The sequence below is a fragment of the Ambystoma mexicanum genome, chromosome 5q, assembly GCF_040938575.1.
Source record: "Ambystoma mexicanum isolate Mex_15411 chromosome 5q, UKY_AmexF1_1, whole genome shotgun sequence".
Taxonomy (NCBI): Eukaryota; Metazoa; Chordata; class Amphibia; order Caudata; family Ambystomatidae; genus Ambystoma; species Ambystoma mexicanum.
Window position 1 is genome coordinate 580,514,027 of NC_090933.1, and position 16,888 is coordinate 580,530,914.

The window sequence follows — 16,888 nt, forward strand, 5'->3', positions numbered from 1 at the left end:
ATGCCATCAGGAAAGGTAGTAAAGTGTATCTTGCGTTTGTGGACCTCTCTCACGCTTTCGATAGCGTAGACAGGGAAATGCTTTGGACAAAACTAAAACTCTGGAATTGTCCCGATAGCTTACTATTAGCAATCAAAGATCTGCACACGAACACTGAAATCGGCATACGTTTAGACTCAAATGGTACTCTGTCAAAACCAATCCAGACTTTTTGTGGAGTCAATCAAGGGTGCCCGTTGGCAGCCATAATTTTCAATGCGTTTATATCTGACATTGGAAAAAGTTTCAAGAACATCCCAGGTTTTGACCCCAAAATATGACTCTACCGTAAGCTGGATTCTCTATGCAGACGATCTAGTGTTGATGGATTTTACGCCTATTGGACTCCAACGGAAACTTCAGGCTTTGGAGCAATATGTTGGTGACAATGGTTTGTATATAAATTCAAGCAAAACCATCATTCTAACGCTACAAGATCTCTCAAAAACTGCTTATAATGTGATAAAGTTCAAATGGAAGTTAGATGGTGAAACATTGCACACACGTCAAACATCAAAAATACTTAGGTATGTGGCTGAATTCAAACATAAATGACAAAATATGGGTGGAAAAAACGAAAGCAAAATGTCGCCAACTCGGTGTGCAAGCTACAGGTCTTGACAAAAAATATGGCAATTTTCCTTAATTACAACCATAAAGTTCTATAACCAAAAGGTTGTGACCTCTCTAATTTGTGATGCGGAAACTGCCTTAGGATGTCCGGCCGCTTTGTGGGACACTCTTGAGAACATTTTTTGGACAAGGATTTTGAAAGTGGCCAAAGGCATACCTGCTGCAGTAGGCGATATGAACTGGGATTGATTTCCATTAATGCAAAAGTCATTTGGAATACTCTGTCAATCATTCGCAAAATAATTCTGCCAGATGGGGCTCCGCAGCTGAAAATTCTGCATGATCATGTTAATAAAGTATCTTATTCTGTCCTGACGGCATGGATAAGTCAATGTCATCAAATATTAAAAGATCTAAACAGCGACAAAGATACACTGATTAAAAACCCTAATGCCGTTAAAAAAAAAACTATGGGAACAAGACTGGATAAGTACCGGTATACATAGAGCAAAATATTCGCTTATGAAAAATGTCCCTTTGGAAGGAAAAGCTTATAACACACTAAATAAATACCTTGAAAGATGTCCAAGTAAGCGAAAAAGAATGCTGCTCATGAAATTCAGGCTAAACCAATTTAAGACCAAGGAAGTGATCATGCGATGGCCCAAATATGAGAAGTTAGATCCTAAATGTAGATTCTGTGATCACCACAAAGAGAACATTAAACACCTAATTCTTATGTGCAAAGCTTTCTCGCCCAAAAGAAATGTACTGTTCGGCCCAATTGTTGCAAATAGACCATACCTAACAATGGAAGAATGGTGGGAGGAATGTTTTACTGAAACCAACAAAAAAACTGATGTATGCTCTGACCTTTCTTCTGGAAACCATTGATGAAGAACTTACTAAACTAACACTTTAGAAATTAGTATTTGACATTGAGATTTGTTCTTTTGTATGTTACGCTTGCACAAAATAGTTTATTCTGTAATTTTACTGTGTTTTTATTTCACGGTTTTGTTTTCTTGTTTTTTAAAGGTTTTAAAAAAATAGTGAGGGTTTTATTTGCTTCATAATGAGTAGAACCTCAGGAATAGTTACCTTTCTAAAGGTAAATGGCGGTGGTGGATTGCTGTCATGCTGGATGGGTGGTTTAGGATTGGGAGCAGTAAGTGTTGTGTCGCAGGTCTTGGGTAGGTTGTCAACATTTTCTGTGATTTATTTGTTAATTTTTTTTTTTTTCTTGGAGTAGGTCAATTTTGCCCAGCATAGCCTTCTGCATGTCATTACACCATTTATCGTCCTTAACCGTTTGACGTATGGACGTGGGAGGTATGACCAGCTCCTTGAAGATGGCGAATAGTTCTTTGGAGTGGTATTCAGCATTGTCGATTTCTAGTGTTACAGGCAGCGTCTTTAGCTTTGGCTATGACATTTTGTATTGTTTAGCAATAGCTAGGTAGGAGTCACGAGTGGGAGCAGAGGGGCTGTATTTCCATTTGTTAAGGGCGTGCCTTTTGAGTACTTTTAGGTCATGAACCATGAATTAGCATGAAATAGTCTTTTAGCTTTTTTATTCTCAAATGGTGCGATTGTGTCGATCACTTCTTTAATAGTAGTATTCTAGAGATCGACCAGTTCTTTAAAGTTACTTGAAAGGGGTGATGCTAATGCTGAGACTTATAGGAGTGAGAGAATTCTCTCTTTTGTGAGTAGTTTTTTTAGATCTGGCTAGAACAGCTGGCATGGGAAGGTTTTGTATGGATGCTGCATTTGTTGGGATGTAGAAATGGATGAGATGCTGGTTGGTCCACGGCTGTGGGGTGTTAGAACTGATATCTACCCTGCAGTTGTGGTAGACTAACCAGTCTAGTATGCAACCTTTAATGTGAGTGGCAGAGTCGGCTTTCTGGATGAATTGTAGGTCCTGGAGAGCTTTAGCAAAGGCTTCACTGTGTTTGCCTTTTGTGTCCTTAAATCCGAGATTAAAATCTCCTAGGAGTATGGCTCTAATGTTCGGTTTGAGGTTGTTACCTATGAGGTGTAGAAGGTTGGCTTTGAAGTCCAGAAGCAGGCCTGGAGGCCAGGAGATGAGGTGCATTATCATAGTGTCGTTGGGTGAGAATGAGATCTTTACTGATAGGGCGTCAAAGTTCTCAGATGTTGTGGATTTAATCTGTCTAGCCGTAAGTGTTTATTTGACTATAAGGGCCACCCCTCCACCTTTGTATGTAAGTCTATCTTGGCTGAGGATGATGTACCCGGGGGGTAGGAACTTGTATATGGCTGGTCCAGATGCTTCATGTAGCCATGTTTCTGTGATGGCTAGTGCGTCTAGCTCCAGGTCGGAGATTAAGTGGTGCATTTCTGTGGCATGGGCTTGCAGTGATCTAGCATTAATGAGAGCAAGTTGGATTTGGGTGGTCTTATTTATACTGGGTTTAGGTTTGGCAGTGTTGGTGGGGTGTATGGTGATAGGATCCTGGGTCTTTGTGGTAGGAATGTTTGCATGTGTTGGTGGGAGGAGTGTTCTCACCATGTGTTTGTGATTCTTGGTGTGCACTGTGGTTGTGCAGGCTCCTAATCTATTTTTTCTTACCTGCACGGGTGGTGTGCGTGATGTGATTTGGGCAGTGGATTTGGGCCTGAGGGTAGCGTTAGTAGGTAGTGTGGCTGTGGAGTGGTAGTTATGACACTCCTCTGTGCTGAGATCTGGCAGGAACAGGGTAGGAGGAATAGAATCTGAGCAGGGAGGCCTGCTGGGGTGGTGATTGGCCATGTTTAGTGTAGGAGTTTACGGGTTGTATCCGTAGAGGTAGGCTAGTCTGTTGGGCACAAAGTCTAAGTGGGCTAGGTAGATGGATTACAGGCAACGTGAGTTAGTCCTGTAGGCAGTGGAAGGCAGTGGCAGGAGGCCGTTGGCGACCCTGGGGGTGCTGGGAGCATGTAGAACTAAGCAATGGGGCCTTTTATTTATTTTTTCCAAATATATTTTTATTGATTTTATACACGCATCATATAACTTGTGGCATATGAGTTGAGAGCACTGCGAGCTGCATTACAGTGCTTATAAGTATGTGTAATAAACAGAAAGAACATAAACAACAACAGGTCAGAGAAATGTTCGTGGGGAAGGCCAGGAGGGGGGAGGTGCGAAGATAGTAGCTCTCAGTTGGGTGAAGGTGAGCAGGGGGATTGTTCATGCCTCAGGCTCGTGTAGGGGGCGGAAGAAGGGTTCCACAGAGGCCTGGGCTTTAATTGTTTTGTCTCTGGGCTTTCGAGCAGGGGAGGAACTTCCCTGGTCAACACCTCTGTTGTGCCCTCCATCCTTATTTTTCAGTTGACTTTATCCATCCATCGTAGAGCAGGTGGTTGTAGGGCCAGGCCTGGGTATTTCTGAGTATAGTCCAGGAAAGGGGCCCACGTCTGGAAGAATTTGTCTCTATTCCCAAACCGGAGGGCAGTTATATTTTCCGCTGCAATTATGTCCCAACATTTCGTCCACCGCATTTTACTGCCGGGCCCTCTGGGTTTTTTCAAAGCCTAGCCACAGAAATCTTTGCAGCCGTCAGCAGGTGGGCGCATAGTTCAGCTCTGTGCCCTGATAGAGGGAATTGGCCCTCGCCGCTTGATCCTAGTAGGACAATACCTGGGTCCCATGGGATTGTCAGGCCTGTGATCTTGTTGATTTGATCTAACACAGATTTCCAAAATTGGGTGGCCTTGGGGCATGTCCAGAACAGATGGTATAGTGTGCCTTTGTCTGGGCATCCTCTCCAGCACGTCGATGGGATTGACAGATTGCATTTATTGAGCGTTTCTGGGGTCCGGTACCACCTGTAACATACCTTGAATGCCCCCTCCTTGTTGGATACACATTTCGAGCTTCTATGTGCTCTCGTCCAGATGTGGTCCCACTCCTCCGGTTCAATGGGCCTCCCAATGTCTTTCTCCCATTTGAGCATGTACGGCTCCTTCCGGGTCGGGTCCGTTCTGTCGAGGATCTTGTAGAGGGTTGATATTCTGCCCTTTAGGGGGGATGCTGTGAGGGTGTGTTCCAGGGCTGTGAGGTCTCTGCTTCCGAGGTGCTTCATGTCCCTGTTCAAGAGCCAGTGACGAAGCTGGGTGTATCTGAACCTCTCGTTTTCCGGAACGTTAAATTTCATCTTGCAGGCCTCGAAATCCAGGGGGTTTCCCTCCTCATAAAAGACTTGCACCCTCTCCAGTCCTCCTTTTCTCCACCTTATGAAGTTCTTGGGGTTGTAGCCCGGTGTGAATTCCGGGTTCCTCCAGACCGGGGTGAGTGGGCTTGTTGTGCTGCAGACTTTCCACAGCCGCGCCGCCTTCCTCCAGCTCGCCACCGTGTTTTCGGTTGCCGACAGAGGCCCCCTGCCCTCACATTCGCTGGGGCGTTTCATGTGTGGTAGAGAGTTTTATCGGGGCTGGGATCCAGGCCTCTTCCAGCTCCAGCCAGCAGGGTTTTGGGGTGGAGGGCAGCCAGGCAAACGCATACGAGACCTGTGCAGCCAGGATATATCTGGCAACATCGGGCGCTCCCAATCCTCCCATCGCCCGTCCTCGGAGCATGAGTTTCCTTGGGATTCGTGGCTGTTTACCGTCCCAAATATACCTCATCATGTTTTTTTGCAACTTCTGGACAGCTTCTTTCGGGATGGTGGTGGGTAAGGCTGAGCACTGGTAAAGTAGTCTAGGAATAAGGTTAATTTTCAGGGCCGTCATTCTCCCGAACCAGGAGATCTCTTGTTTCTGCCATCATATCAGGTCGCTCTTGAATTCTTTGAGAAGCGCCGGGAAGTTGGCTTTTTATAGTCTGCTGGGTGCGCATGGAAGCTGGACCCCTAGGTATGGTAGATGCTTTTTCGCCCAGGGTATAAGATCTTCTTTTTCCAAGTCTGTAGTTAGAGATTGAGGCAGATTAATGCTCAGTGCTGTCGACTTGGAAAGGTTGACCTTGAATCCAGATGCTTCCCCAAATTCCTTCAATTCCCTCCATAGGGCCTTCATAGATTCCCTTGGCTTGGTCAGCGTGAGGAGGACGTCATCGGCGTACAGGGCGGCTTTATATGTTTGGGCCTTGATTGTCAGGCCTTGGATCTCTGCATTTTGTCGTACCCTGTTCGCGAATGGCTCCATGGAGAGGGCGAAGACTAGGGGGGACAGGGGACATCCTTGCCTTGTGCCTCTTGAGATGTTGATTGTGTCGGACCTGGACCCATTGATTCTTAGTCTGGTGGAGGGATGCTGATAGTTCGCTAGTGTCCATTTTATGAAATTCGGACCAAAGCCGAAATGTCGTAATTTTATTTTGGATGTAACCCCAATCGAGCATGCCAAACGCTTTGAGCGTCGAGGGATAGTACCTTCAGTTCCAGCCCCTTCCTGCTGGCTGATTCTATGATGTTTATGGTTCTCCTTATATTATCATGGGTGCTACGGCCGGGAATGAATCCGGTCTGGTCCGGGTGGATAATGGCTGGAAGCAGGGGAGCCAGCCTGGTCGCAAGGGTTTTGGTGAAAATGTTTGCGTCATAGTTCAGGAGGGTGATGGGTCTGTAGGAGGCACAGTGACTCTGGTCCCTTCCAGGCTTCAGTAGCAACACGGTTAATGACTCTTCCATTGAGGGGGTGGTCGTTCCTGATAATAGGAACAAATTGAAGAGGGCCGCCAGTTGGGGTGCGAGTATGTATGAAAATGTCTTGTAAAATTGTGCCGTGAGCCCATCCGGACCTGGGGTTGAGTTCTTCAGTCCTGCTATGACCTCGCTCACTTCTTCTGCCGAGATAGGGGCTTCTAGAGCCTTGAGATGCGCATGTGGGCCGTCCGGTTGTGCTCCTGCTAGGTATTTGGCTTGTGCGGGTGCGGCCGTGGGGTAACCCGACATGATACCCTTGTGATGTGCCGTCATGATTTCTATTTTCTCCGTGTTGGAGTAGCGAGGAGTCCCTTGTGCATCCTGGAGACATTGGATAGTGTTTCTCGATTGCAGCTTTTTCAATTTGTGGACCAGGAGCCGATTTGCTTTGTTGCTGTGCACATAGTAGAACTGTTTGGTATATGTTAGTGCTCTGGCCGCCTTGTCTGCTAAGTGCATTCCTAGGGAGTGTTTCACTTTTTGGAGCACGCGGCTCGCTTTCCTATTCTGGCCTTGTTTGAGGATGCGTTCCGCTTCTGTCACTTCTGCCTCAAGTGCGTCTTGTTGCAGCTTGCGTGCCCCTAATGACGGGTTTCATGGCATCCCAGATCATGGCAATTGATGTGTCTTCGGTGGTATTCTCCCTAAAGTAGTTCTTGAGGGCTTCTGCCATTTCCTTTCTGATCGCAATGTCTGTCAAGATCTGGTCTTGTAGTTTCCATTGCCGCTGTGGAGGCTCGGGGAAGCTCTCCACCCTCAGATTCATTGTGACTGGTGTGTGGTCCGAAAGGGCTCTGTGTCCAATTTGGATGGATTTGACGCAGGGGATGAGAGCGCTGGAGAGTAGCAGTAGGTCCATTCTAGAATGCCCCAGGTGGGCATGGGAGAAGAAAGTGTAATCCCTTGCCCCCATGTTGGCCCATCTCCATGCATCTATAGTGTCGGTTTCCCTCAGGAATTCTGCCATGGCGAGAGCCTTACCAAAGTCCTTCTTGGATGGAGGGAGCGTTTTGTCTAGGTTTGGGTCTGGAGTCTAGTTGAAATCACCCCCTATGAGCAGCCGACCTTCAGTGAAGGAGAGGAGTATGGGGAGGAGGTTGCGAAGGAATGGGCTTTGCGCTGTGGGCAGTATATGGCTGCTATAGTGATGGGAAGCTCAACTAGTAGACCTTTCAGCAGAAGATACCAACCCTCTGGATCCCTCTTGATGGTAATGTTTGTTAAGGGTAAGTCTTGGCTCAGCAGGATGGCGACTCCTCTCTTCTTGAGACCAGCAGAGGCAAAGTAATGTTTTGTGTAGCGTTGAAAGGCTATGCGGCGCTCGTCCATCTTGAGGAGGTGTGTCTCCTGCAAGCATACAATGTCGGGTGCCAGTTGGGTGAGCCTGTGCTCCATGGATTTCCTTTTCTGAGGGGCATTCAGACCCTGGACGTTCCAGGTCAGGATGGAGAGCTCCCTATTCGGCCGGGCCATTTGTGGTTAGGTTGGATAGCTGAATTACCCTGCATTTTACTATTTGCAGGGCTGGAGACCCCCCCCCACCTCCGGTGGGACAAATTGCCGTTGTTATGGTGGTTCCGTACAAAGGGATGAGCCCCTTTTCATCTTGTGTCTTGATGCCCGATTCCCCCCTGCTTCCAGCCCTCTCCTCAACTCCAGCTCCCCCTCTCCCTCTGACCAAGATGAACCAACAAAAGAAACTAGAACAAAACTTGAAACAGGAAACAAATATCAGTATCCACATCAGCCTTCTACCAACAGGGCTGTCAGCTGGGCCGTGGCTACCAGCTGGATAGGAGACCAAGGGGTCTCATGCTGTATAGGTGAAAACAATGCAGTGCGAGAGAGAGCACGGTGGATTACTATGGTTAAGGAGATTACTAATTTGGGTTCCTTCTGGCAGAGTCCTGGGAGGCCAGATCGTTTGTGTGGTTCTAGATTCCAAGTCAGAGGGGGGGGGGTTGGCCGACTGTCTGGGGACTGTAAATCAGGAAGTCCCAGGCTGCTGAATTCGGTGAGAGCAATTCTCCTAGGTGGAGACACCAGGTTATAGGCAGATGGGGCCCTCAGCGATTGTTGGTGTTCTTCCACCTGGAAGATGGGCCGCGCACCCTATGCCGGCCCGCTACCCGGGACCAGGAGCGGAGAGACTCCCTGTTGGCCCCCTCGGGGGAGCGGTTCGAGCCCCCTTGGACGACCTCCTCCGTGTCCGGGTTCATAAATAGTTCCGCTTCTCGCGGGGAAGGGATTTGCTGCATTTCCCCTTCCCAGGTGAAGGCGAGGCCCTAGGGAAAGCTCCAGCGGAAGGGTATCTTGAGATCGTGCAGCCAGTCCGCCATGGGTTTGAGAGCTCTTCGTTTAGCCAGCGTTGATGCTGCCAGATCTTGAAAGAGGGCTATCTCTGAATCCCGGAAGTGGATGTGTTGCATGGCCATGGCCTCTTGCATTATCTCCTCCTTGAGCTTATAGAAATGGACCCTTACTAGAACGTCAGCTGCCCCGTTAGGACTCTGCCTAGGTCTTGCCCTGTGCACTCTATCGAGCTCCAGGGGAGAATTATCTGGAAGGGTGATGATATGACAGAGGAGATCGGATACGTATGCTGGGAGGTCTTTCCCCGGGATTGCTGTTGGAATTCCCCAGATTCTGATATTGTTCCGCCTCGAGCGGTTTTCAGCATCTTCTTGTTTGGCTTCGAGAGCCTCGCACCTGCGCTCCAAGGCCCTAATTCTGTCAGCTCCTTCTCCGATCTCAAAATTCTGTTCGCATAGTGTGGTTTCGATTTCCTTGGTCCTCGATTCGATCTGCCCCACTCTTTTGTCCAGACGAGCAATTTGACTCTTTACTTCTTCCGTGCCCTTCTGGAATTCCCTGGTGAGGGCTGATAGGAGGTCATGCAAGTCAGCTTTTGTAACCCCCTGGGATGCCCTGGTTGCCTGGTCCTCGAGGGGGGCATCTCCCATCCCACCTTCGTTGTGCTCACCCTTTTTGTCCCCCCCCCAGCAGGCATCTTTAGTAGCGCTGAGATGTCCGTTTGCTTGGTGGTTTTATTGGATTTGGTCATGGCGCTTCAGTGCGGTCCTGTGCAAGTAGGATAGGGGAGGAGGTAAGCCTGTGCCAGTCCGGTTCTTGCGGGTTCTAGCGGATCCTCCTAAGGCGCTTATTCTTCGATTAGGATCCTCGAAGAGGGGGGGGGCTCGATAGTTCAGGTGATGTGGGATGAGTGCTGTCAGGGGATTACTTGGAGTCTGTTTCGGGCACCTGGTCCAGGCCAGTCCCAGGAGGCCGCAGAGCGTCCAGGGGGAAACGGGGCCCAGGTGGCCGCCTCTTGCAGCCCCGGGTCCGGGCAGGGTGAGCTCCAGCAAGAAACTTGGCTTCGGGAGGGGGAGATCCACAGGCGACCCTGCAACTCCTGGGCCCCTGGGGTATTGTCCCGCTGAGCGTGGTGCCGCAGGTGCCGCCTTACCTTGAGTTAGGGTATTAATGGGGACAGCCCACCCCAGAGAAGGGTTCTCTGGTCTGGTGCAGTTTCTGGTCGCTGCTGACCCCTGGCAGAGTCCCCCCCCCCCAGCAAAGATCCAGAACAGTGCAGCTGGTGCCAGTCCAGGTGCGGTGAGGCGCGGGTTGACAGCTGCTGGTAGCTCCCCGAGTGCAGGTCCGTTTGGGGAGTTGGGAGGAGTGTGGGGTCCCTCGGGGCAGGTAGAGATCAAGTGGAGACTCCGGTGGCAGTTCTGGTGCAGTGAGGTTGCGGATCTGTTCAGGGAGGTGGGAGAAGTGTGGAGGCCCTCAGGAGGGCCCCGGGGCCCCATCGTAGGAGGATGCAGGTTATCCGGGAAGTGGTGTCCTGAGTGCGATGCCGCTTGGAGCAATGTGAGAGGGGGAAGCGCACCGAGGGATCACTTTGCTGTAGGAGCAGTGCCTATCTCCGATGGGCCTCCGCTGGAGGACCGCCGCCACCTGGCGGGAAGGCACAGAAAGCGGCGAGGCCGGCAGGGCCCTCAGTCGGCCCACCGTGGAAGATGGCCGCCCCCCTGGAGTTCCGCTTGACGCGGAGAGCGCCGGGGCCTGTGCAGCAGTCGGGCCTGGTCCGGGACGCAGGCCGGGCCCTTTTGTCGTGGGCGCTTCCAGTCGCCGAGCCCCCAGCTGTAGGTGCGTCTCGGGGGGAGGAGGATGATGGCAGGGGCCGGGCTCCGGCCAGACTCCCCTCCACTGGCGGACCCGCAGGTCTGTAGTGTCTAGGTGCTCCAGTAGGGGAACGGAGCCCTCCCCACAGAGGTTCCAGGCTATGTCCGGGGCCGTTGGTTGCAGAGGCGTGCTGGTGTCGCAGCAACGGAGGGTGATTCCCGCTGTTAGTTGCGGGGGGAGAGCCTCCGGCAGCCCCCCAGAGACCCGGCAATGGATGCCCCGCGCCGGCCGCGTCCACCCGGCGGCCCTCGGAGAGTTCGTGTAGCGGGAGGGAGAGGTGGGGGAGCCGGGGGCGGGAAGAGATGAGAAAGCCAGCCGCCGGGGGCCTCCCGCTCAGTCCACTGGAGACCGCAGCGTTTTCACCGTGCCGTGGTCGGGTCCCGGCACCTCCTCAGCCCTCCGTCTGATTAACAGGCTCACCTGGGAAAGATCCGCCAGTGGCCGAGTTAAGCTTAGGCAGCGCCCACCATTTTGACCTCACTCCTCGATTTGACTCTTCATGGGTCTGCCTCAGGCGGAACAACCGTTGGGCATAACGGAATCGAGATGGAAGACTCTAAGGGCATGCTCCTTCGTCTGAGCCGCACGCCAACGCTTTTTATCAGCTCCAAACTCAAAATTCACCGGGCATTGTGGCTGGTAACATGGCGCCAGCTGGGAGCTCTCACAGAGCCGAACCGACTGCCATGACTCAAAGCCACGCCCCCGTCGCAATGGGGCCTTTTAAAAGGTGCAGTGAGTACATTTTTCAGAGGTGCTATGACATATGTAAGTACTTTTGGGCACTGTTCAAATCGGAACGTACATAAAGTATATCAGAGTATAGTTCTAAATAGCTGGTTAAGTAGGGTAGGTAATCACTAATACAGTTCGACAATCTCTAAGCATGTGGTGAGCAATTGAGACATTTGCTAAGTAAATGCTAAGACTGAAGTGCAGAGTGCACGCAGCTAGTCGGGAGTCCCCACGCAGCTAGGATCATAAAGCATGGCCCATAATACAACAATATAATTTGGTACAACACATGGAAAGTAGGTACTGGTGTTTAGTAGAGCAGGTAATACAATGTATGGCAAATTAGGACTGAGAAAGCAAAAGCACATAGAAATGAAGCAGTAGGAGTTTGGTGGAGGCACATATAGGGTGGCTCAGACCAATTTTACATTTCCAGTGTGTAGGAGGCGGCCAGAGAAGTGTTGTTAAACACATAGCTGCATCAAGTTGGAACAACCAGCGTGTAGGGCACGCGTTCTACAGCGTTGCGGCCCAATGTTAGAAGCGGCTATGCCTGTGGTAATTGTAAGAGTCTAGTACACAGATGTTCGGGTTTAGTTGTATTGCACATTTGCGGGACTCGCAACGCGCACGGTGTGGCAGAGGGCAGAGTTTACAACTGGGATGGTGATGGGGGTGGGGGTGACGCTGCAGAGCCACTGTGGGCCTGTGGTGTGGCAGTGGCACGGCCGGGTAGGATGGTGAGGGTGTCAGCTTACCCCATGATCACTGGACAGAAACTGCGGGCATGGATGTATGTTGGTGTAGCAGGGTTTATGGCACTTTGCACGTACGGCTCCAGACAGGGAAGGTGCCTTTGATGTGTGCCTTCGTTTGTGGGCCGGCTTCAGCCTGCCGGCTTACAATTGGCTTTCAAGTATATGCAGGCAGCCAGTCAGGATTAGAAGCTGGGCCTGCTGTGATTCAGAGCATAGGTGTAGGCAGAGAGATGGCGCGCGGCCATATTGGACCGGCAAAGAACCTTGTGGCAAGCAATGGTGGATGTTACACTCCGGTGTTTATGTTTGTCTCTGCAGGAATAGTCCTTATTACACAATTCAGTTAAACATTAAAGTATTTTTAATTCTTTTATTCAGGTTTGCTACTGTTTGTTTAAAATAGATGAAAAATATATATAAAATCGTCGTGGCACTGACAAACATCAGGCTAGGCGAGTAGCACTCTCCATATCCATGGAAATAAACAAATCTGGAAGCCAAACGATGATTTGGTAAAAATGTTACCTTCTTTATTAATGCCTTACAACTTGGCAAAAAAGTTTAAAAAGCCATCAGTATGTGGAACTCCCAAAGTGCATAGTAAAGGTGCGCGTTAACGCGTTTCGCGGCACGACTCGCCGCTTGATCACAACCACGAATCCCCATTCAACCAGCGAGTTTATAACAATGGTGTAGAGCGTTTGGTGAATCTTTTCACTGAAATAGAAGAAGGACTCCTTGGTTGGAACACTCTTTACGCTGCAAAAGCATGGTGGCCATCTTTGCACGTTTGGAACGCTGATGTTGTATGGGTGAGGTGAATGCTACTGTTCTGTGTAGGCTACACAGACAGTCCCTATCAGCGACCAATGTTGATAATTAGTGCAATTGCTCAATATTTCATGGCTTCATAAATATGTATGCCACAAAAATCATCATTTTGGCCTTTGCTGTTTCCGAGTGTGCCCTCCACGGAGCCCCTCAATACCTGATGTGTCTTTGAAAGCATTTTGTAGTTCTTAGTACAGCATTTACTTTACTTTTCGCTGAACATGTGCCCATATTGTAGCATCTCATAGCAATCCCATTGTGCGTAATATGCAACGTGGGCATAGTCATTTCACCATTGCTATTGTATTTGGGAATGATCAAATCGTGCTGCCTCCCATTATATCATGGAGTTATAGCTTGCTATGCAGTACGTTGGAAGGCAATCAACAGCATAATGCTAAGACTGCTACTTAGGTTTAAGATCCTTTTCTTGAGGTAATCAAATTGCATAAAGTGTGTTGTGCATACAAATAACAATGATCAACATCATATATATATTACGGTAGTGGCCATGTAGTTATGGTTAAGTTGCTGTTTCCATAGGAAGAGCACTTTTTGGGCGGCCTATAACTCTGCTCCCCCTGGACGAATCCTGACCAAACTTTGCAAAAAAAGTATATGCAAAGTTTGGTGAGGTTTGGTCCAGGGGGGGCCCCAAAACGTCTTTTTTTTCCCATAGACAGAAGGGGGAAACATTTTTGTGCACACCTACAGCCCAAACCGCTGGACGGATTTTCACCAAATTTGCGGCAGGAGCGGCGGCTTGGTCCCGAAAGTGTGCTTTTGTTAATTTGGTATAAATCGTCCAGTAGTTTTTTTTAAAATGACCAAAACATAAAGCAAAAAAATGAGTGACATCTATGTCCGCTCCGCGGACACAATTCCCTGTTCGCTCCGCGGACAAGATAGCGATTGGGTAAGGGGCTGGCTTCATGACCGCGGACACGCAACGTCTCTGCCGATTGGCTTCAGTGAGCCGTGTTCTGCGTCAGATTTTTGGATGCGCCTGACATCTTGGATCCGCCGACAGCGCAGCAGCCACCAGCAGCAACATGCTATTTCGAAAACTATTTTGCAGTGTCAGAGTGCTTGGGGAGGTTCAGACAGTAAGAGATGGGTGAAAAAGGGGGGCGTGGCTTGATGGCTGCGTGAGAGGACGTTCCTTGGAGGAGCTCCCGATGATCTGATCCTGATCCTGGAAAAAAGTGATGGTTTTTGGCGGACTTTCGAGCCCACGGTGCATCTAAAGGCGTATGAAAGTGGGGGGCATACGGTGCGTGCCCCCCCCAACGGCGAGACTGCATATTCATGTAACTAGACCCCGAAGAAGGTGGCGGTCGTGCAAAGGAAGGGGAGCACCCAAGATGGCCGCCTGTGGACAAAGGGCCATAAAAGGTCCGACGAGCTGAGGAAGACAAGGTTGATCGGGCTGAAAGCAAGAATATAAGGGCGAACCCCCACTGCAGAGGCCATGGGTTGTGGCGGGCTAGCAGAGTGAACCCAGGTTCAGCGAAACCTCGCTGAGAAGGGGCTGGCGAGCAAGGATACACCTGGGCGCGTGGGCCTAATCGACGCAACAGGATGTCTTCCAAGGTGGTGCGACCCCGGATCAAGCAGCCTACGATGGAGACCTATACTAGGTCGCCCTCTGGCGCGGAAGGGGGCAAGAGCAAAGAAACCCCTGCGGCGGCGACGGACCCACCGGGTACCATCTAGGAGGTGCTGGCAGCAATTGCTGACCTGAAGGTGGCCTGGGAGACGAAGCTGGGCCTGGCCATGAAAGAGTTGCAAGAGGGCCTAAACCTCAAGATAGGAGCGGTCCGAGAAGAAGTGAACCTGTTGCGCCAGGATGTGCGAACGGTCACGGAGCGCACTGGGGAACTGGAGAAGGAGTTGGCCCCGACTGTGGAGGCGTGCAATACACACGCCAAGGAACTTCATGCCCTCGTGCAGCGAGTGGGCAATTTGGAGGACAGAGCAGAGCAGGCGGAGGGGCGCGCCAGGCGCAATAACATTCGCATAGTGGGGGTACCAGAGGGAATGGAAGGATCGAACCCCACGGATTTCGTTGAAACCATGCTTTTGCAGGAGATTACAGGTGGAGAGCTGACCCAGGGGTTCGCGGTCGAAAGGGCGCACAGGGCCCTGACCAGGAGATCGGCCCCAGGAGCCCCCCCGCGGCCATTGATTGCAAAGATCTTGAACTATCGTGACCGCGAGAAGATTCTCAAATTTTTCCGGAAAGGGGGCACGATAGAAAGGGGGTCAGCGAATATAACAGCGTATCCGGATTACACGCTGCTTGTACAACGGAGTCGAATGAACTTTGGAACGGTGAAGAGGAAGCTCAGAGAGGCAGGCCACCGCTACATGTTGCTTTACCCCGCTAGGTTAAAGGTGATTCATAAGAACAGATCCCTCTTCTTTGAGACGCCGAGCGACGCAATGGAATGGCTGGATATGCAAGGTCGACCACAGGAATCGGATGCCCAGACAGAAGCGGATGGAGATAAGTAGCACGCTGCAGAGGCACCCGTGAGGCCATAGCTATGACATAGGGACTAGAATATAGTTTGATATTGCGCTTGTGTGGGGGAAGTCACGGCATCTGCCGGCGGGTCCCGTTGAATTCACTTCTCCTAAACAGATGACTGGGAGCTCCTGGGGAGCAATCTCTGCACCCGATAGTAGTACACTTAGTTAGGTCACTGTTAGATTGGTGATACCCCGCGGGGTCCTTGTTCTTGGTCACAAGACGGGTCCAGATGTGGGTAGGCCTGAGATCCAGGGATGGAGCTGGGCTATTGTTGAGGGTTGGTGGGGAGGGGGGGGGAGTTGTGTGCAGTGGTATGAGGTTGGGGAAGGGGAGGGGGGCACGGTTCATTAATAGAAGGGAAAGAGCCAGGAAACGACCCTACATGGGGAACATTATGGGGGGGGTGGGACGGAGACAGACCGACTAGATGGTATCGGGTAATCTCAGAATTGTGACCTGGAATGTACGGGGCCTCAACAGCTACCTTAAACGCAACAAAGTGATGATGTATTTAAAGAGGATGCACGTAGACATAGCCCTGCTGCAAGAGACCCACCTCACTAGGGAAAGGCTGGAGGTGGTCGGGAGGAAATGGAAGGGCACCGTTGTGGGGGCTGCGTACTCAGCGTATGCCTGAGGGGTTGTCACTTGGGTGGCGCCCCACGTGCCGTTTTGAGTGCTTGATTCTACGGTGGACCCGGAGGGTAGAATGGTGGTGGTAACGGGTCTCTTGGAAAACCGAGAAATACACATCATAAATTTGTACGCCCCCAATAACGATACAGCGGCTTACTTTAGGACCCTCTACGGTAAACTTGGCCCCCTGGCGGGGGGTACGGTAGTGTGGGGGGGGACTTTAACTGTACCGTAGACCCCAGTATGGATAGGTCCAAGGACAGGGCAGGAAAAACGGCACCGGCGGCTAAAGCGCCGAGTACCCTACTGAAAGACCTAGGCCTAGAGGATGTGTGGAGAAGGCTGCATCCCACGGATAGACAGTACTCACACTACACAGCACCACATGATTTGTACACATGGTTAGACTACATGTTTGTAACAGCCGGGATAGTAAGAGAAATAGAAGGAGCAGAATACAAAGCCCGAGTACTGTCGGACCACTCGCCCTTGGTGGTAGACTGGAGACACCAGCCCCCACGCCCGCAGATCCCTACATGGAGACTTAGGACCGAGGCTCTGCAGGATGAGGGGTTTCGGGAGGGCCTGAGGGACGCCATTGAAGAATATTTTGATACAAACACGGGAAGCGTAAGCTCTGTGGGCACACTGTGGGAAGCGTTTAAGGTGGTGGTGCGTGGGGTAGCTATTTCCCAAGTTAAGGGGCTACAGGGGGGGTCGAAAGGGAGCTCCGGGAGGCGGAAAGGGAACTAGAGGAGCTCACGCGTTGCGTGAGCACCGCTCATGATAACAGAACCAAAGTAGAGGAGCTGCAGTTGTCCTGCAGTGCACTCTGGGATAGACTGTGCAGACTCAGCTACAGGAAATATACGGAGAGGATACACGCAGGGGGAGACAAGCCGGGCAGATTGCTGGCTTGGCTGTACAAGAGTGAGACCCCC

The 16,888-nt window shown here is 50.7% G+C and overlaps 1 protein-coding gene across 2 annotated transcripts in view; it reads left to right on the top strand.

The window, feature by feature from the left end:
- LOC138497518 (acyl-protein thioesterase 1) overlaps positions 1-16,888 on the top strand; it is a 1,189,877-nt gene that overhangs the window by 24,208 nt on the left and 1,148,781 nt on the right. The gene's annotated exons all lie outside the window — the stretch shown is intronic.